Source organism: Arachis stenosperma, chromosome 7 (genome assembly GCF_014773155.1).
Source record: "Arachis stenosperma cultivar V10309 chromosome 7, arast.V10309.gnm1.PFL2, whole genome shotgun sequence".
Taxonomy (NCBI): domain Eukaryota; kingdom Viridiplantae; phylum Streptophyta; class Magnoliopsida; order Fabales; family Fabaceae; genus Arachis; species Arachis stenosperma.
The window spans coordinates 34,157,263-34,162,309 of record NC_080383.1 but is presented as its reverse complement, the minus strand read 5'-3'; positions in this window follow the sequence as shown (position 1 = coordinate 34,162,309).

Below are 5,047 nucleotides of genomic sequence, written 5' to 3'. Positions count from 1 at the left end.
TAAAGGAGGAAAAGATCACCTTAGCTTATCCCCGAAACTTGGGTAAAATTCAACTACAATCTATGCTAGAGCTCCCCTATTACAACAAAATCAGAAAAATGGCTCAAGGTTCTTGAGATTACTTAGCTTAAAAGAGTATAGAATCGAAGAGCACTACGAGATGGTCGCGTGACCAGAAACAGGTCTTCAATCGGAGCTACGGATTGATAATTATGAGGATTGGAAGATGGTGATGAATAGTAACTTAGGGCTTTTGTCTTCCCTCTCTTCTCTCCTTCGTGTATCTCTCTCTAAAAAGGGGGGAACGTGTGCTGAATTGTTAAGTGTAAATGGCTTATAAGCCATGGGCTTGGCCCAACATGGGCCCATTTTGTGATTCAAGGTCCGTTGCCCCTATCTTTGGCCAAAACCTTTAGAATAAGTATTCGGGTTTTTATTCTAAATTGTTTTTGCTTATAACTAATTTATTAATTAATTATTCAACATTCATAAGAGTTTTACACAGACCATGTTTGGGAGCAGGAATCGAGCTACCCGACTTCTTGGCCTCTTTTAGCTTGGCTTCATGATCAGGTTTGTTTTCTTAGCTTGTTTAAGCTTTTTGTAGGTGTCCGAGCTATTGAACTTTTTTTCTACAACAAAGAAAATAAGACTTAATAAAAGTAAAGAATAATATACCAAAAGCTATTTACAAAATAAGACTATCTACCTAACTCGGTCTACACATAAATCAGTTTGGCTATCAAAAATTTTTTTATGTTGAAATTTGGATATCAACCTTAACACTTTTGAAAAAAGTCACAATGTTCTACTCTCCTTGTCCAAATTATCAAAGTTGTTCTTTAGGACTACAGACTCTTCCTCCCAATACAAATAGAACATATATTGAAATTTTTCATTCATAGAGAAAGGTCGGGTACTATCATGAAAAGACCCAAAAAAAATACAAAATACTTTCCTACTTTGAATAGCTCGAAAAGAAACTCATGTTGTTTTTTAGAGCTAAAAGGTTTGATTAGTTGAAACAAATAGAAGAGAATTTTAAGGGATAAAGAAAGGTCGAGAACTCAGCTAACCAACTAATAAATATTCATAAAATTCCAAAAGTTCGGGTAAAGTTGGGTAGGAGCTATTTGGGAGGCCAACAACACATCTATCTCAAAATCGATAAAAGGTATTCTTATACTTAATCTAAGGAAAAGGCAAGTACATGAAAAGGAAGTATGGTTCCAACAGATTAAATCGGGCAAAGCATACTCTCTCTTCTAGGTTAGGGGCTACTAGTACGTACTTCTCTTCATCCTCGTGTTTGATATAAATAAGGTGCTTAATGTGAAAAATTTCTAAAGTTTTCTTATCTATTATAAAGACAACTACTAAAATCGTACTATCTACCCATTCTAACCCAACAGGAATATTAGAAGGGATAATTTGAACCAATAAATGAGACATATATCATATACCTACAAGAGAGAAACAACTAGTCATGTAAAATACTACAAGTCGGACAAGCAAGAAGTAACAAGTCGAATCATCCAAAATAACTCTTGTCATTCTCAATAAAAAACAGAGGCCAAAGTATGGCTTGGTTTGTAGAAACTAGAGTGGCATTATCATCAAAGCCAACAATGGCACCACTTAAGGGGCAACATAAACCCCGAAAATACATGCAAAGATCAATTAAAACCATTTAAAAAGGTTATTACAGGAATCCAAAGGAACATGCACCACAACAAAATTCTTCCTGAAAGTGGCCTGTCCTTAGAAACTACATCTTACACGATGCAAAAAACAAAATTTTGCAAGAACAGTAATTGCAGAAGCAATATTCTCAGAAATTTTTAAGAAAAGGTGGCCATTCGAACAAAACATCAACAATCTCATATAAGAACATCAGCTAACAAAGGAAGAAAACTAGCAAAATAAAATAGGAGAAAGAAGTGCTAACCTCAATAATTAAGAGTGGACATTGAAGAATCACACACACAGCACCCAAGATTATGAAAAATGGTAGTTCTGAAACTAACGTGAAAGGCCTTTGGAGAAGAAAACGACTTACAAGAAATATGAGAAAGTTTGTGAGAAAGAAGAAAGTTTTGGCACAAGTTGAAGAAGAAATGGAAAATGAAAAAGAAAAAGGAGATGATGAGTCAAGATTATATAGATGTGAATAAAAGTAAATTGGTAATTCTACCATGTTTTAAATGCTGTGCACAATTACCAAAAAAACTAAAAACACACGAAAATAGTTACAAAAGTGTGAAATGTCACATCAATTCAAAATCATGTTGAGTCAGTCCACCTCTTCAGATAAAATAATGTCAAGAAGCTGACTTACAGAATGAATGGACTATACCTATTCGCATGACTTGTTCAATATGCCAATGTCAAACACAACTGGTCTACCTAATTGCTCGATTCTGATTTATTTAACTCGATGCAAAATAAATATAGCCCCATCTACAAGGAATTCAAATCTACCATATCAAGTGTGTTCGACTTGTACGTCGAGAAGATCTTAATAAACTACACCAACGTGCATCCCTACAAGCTAGCTCACTATTTCAAATAGGGGATCTCAACAACCGCTAAACAAAAAGAGAAGTTATCACCCCTCATTATATGTGGATAAGTTATAGAAAGATAGCAAATCTATTACTCTTACTGTATAAATACCCAATCATACAAATGTATTTAAAAGCCTAATTCATGAAAAACATGCCTAAATCCTTACTAACTTAAATATCAAAGTCCCTTATAGGTACCATCTCCTATCTTCACGCAAAGACCTAATTAACACGATTTTGTCTTGATAGAAAAGATGTCAGAATTATAATAGAAAAGAGTCTAGACCTTACGTTCAAACCCAAATCCTATCAGTTTCAGATAAACCTCAGAACAAATATGCTATGGAAGAGGCCTTCCATTTGCGTGCTTGCCTATCAATTCATAGTTTTTTTTCCCAAAACTATCAATACTTTAAGAAATAAAAACTTAATTTTCTAAAGTAAATTTATGTTATAAAAATTAAAATTATAAAAAATATATAATAATGTTATGAGAAGAATGATACAGTATGAAAATGTCAAATGTCAAGCGAACACCTTTTTCTCTTTTTTTCACCATGTATGAAAAAAGAAAGGAAAAGAGAGAGATAATAATTGTAGGTGGCATTGGAAATGCAAATGAAATTGAAGAAAAAGTTAATTATTATTCTCGTGCTAAAAGTTATCATCGAAAATTAAATTTTTTTTAATATTTTTTTAAATTGTCTTTAATATTATAATTATTTTGAAAATTATCTTTTTTTATTTCAATTTTATTTTTTAGACAAAATTATTCATGATTAAAATAAAATAAAATATAAAATATTTTTTTCACTCTATTCATACCCCCAACTTAACCCCACCTCTCATAATTTTAAATAGAAAATTCTAAAAATTTTAATTTTTTTTATTATTCTCACCATATATTTTTTAATACTGGCAAAATTTTTTCTTTACTCTAATCACCTTCAACAACAATAATTAATTTATTTTAATTAAAAAATTCAAACAAAAATTGAGAGAAAGAGAGAGGAAAGAGGAAATGAGATAGAAAGAGGTAGCAACAAAGATAGACGAAGTGTAGGTGATGGTGGCTAGGCTCGTACAACAATCTTCTCCTTCCCTCTATTTCTTCTTCCTTCATCCTCCAATGTTTCCTTAGTTTCATTACAGTCTTGTTTTACCAAAATTGCTTTCGAGGTACTTGACCAACTCAAAGTAATTGACCAAAACGACGTTGTTATAGTCCTTGATTTCATGCGCAGAGCCTGCTGCGCCATCACCACCGAATGCAACATCAAGTTACTCTTCGTCACCTTCGATGGTATCACTATAACTAAGTACATATCTGTCTTGGTGCGTATTTGGTGCGGCTACATGGTGGAGTTGGAGCACCAATAGGAGAATAACATGAATTCAAAAGATCAGAAAGGAGAATTACAAGAAAAAAGGACTCCAACTCGAATTTTTTCAATGCCTGAGGATATAGTCGAATGGTTCATGAGAGGTGCTTGCAGACTCTAGTGTTGAAAAGACAAGACTGCAAAAGAAGGAGAAAGATATGTTTTATTTAGTGGAAGGATGACATTGAGGCTGCACTTTTAACATTTTTCAATGAAAAGAAGGAAAACATTGAATGAAATGAGAGGTGATTATGAATGATGCTGATGATAAAAGTGGGTGGCTTGATAGAGAAGTGAGAGGAGTAGAGCAGTATGTACAATTGGATTGGTCTGAGATGGTAGCATGGAAGATTTTCTTTTTTCTATAATTTTATTTTTGTTCAGGGTAATTTGGTCAAAAAAAATAAGATTAAAGTAGGAAAGAACTATTTTAAAAATAATTTTAATATTAAGAATGATTTTGAATTAAAAAACATGTTAAAGACGATTTCGATTTTGACATATAACTATATGTACGCTACTTAATCATAATTATTAAGTACTTGAGTTAAATTTTAAAGTGGTTCTTGAGATTGGCCGTTTGTATAATAAAGATCTCTCAAATTCTAATTACACCATAAAAGTCCTTAAGACTGAAATAATAGTATCATGTTGGCTCCCCAATCCTTTCTGTCGAGTTATTCGTCACGTCGTAAGTGACTTGTCATATTCTTTCACGTTGGACTAGACAAAATGATGCTGCTTTAACTTGAGCTAAATTTAACCTTAATAAACCATAAATTTATGTCTTATGCCCCAAAAAATATATGACTATTAAAGTTAAACAATGTCGTTTAATTAAGCATTTAACATTAAAACTAAAGCAACATTATTTTATTTAGTCTAATGTAAAAGGATATACTAGGTCACTCACGACATGAGGAGTAATTTTATCAAAAGAGAGTGAGAAACTAATATAGTGTAAATTTTTTAATCTCAATAATGTTTACATCGCAATTAAAATTTCAAAAAATATTTTCGATGCAAGTAGTCAATTTCAAGAATAATTTTAAAGCTTTAACTCTAAATATTTTTATAAGTACAGATTAAATTCAGAAA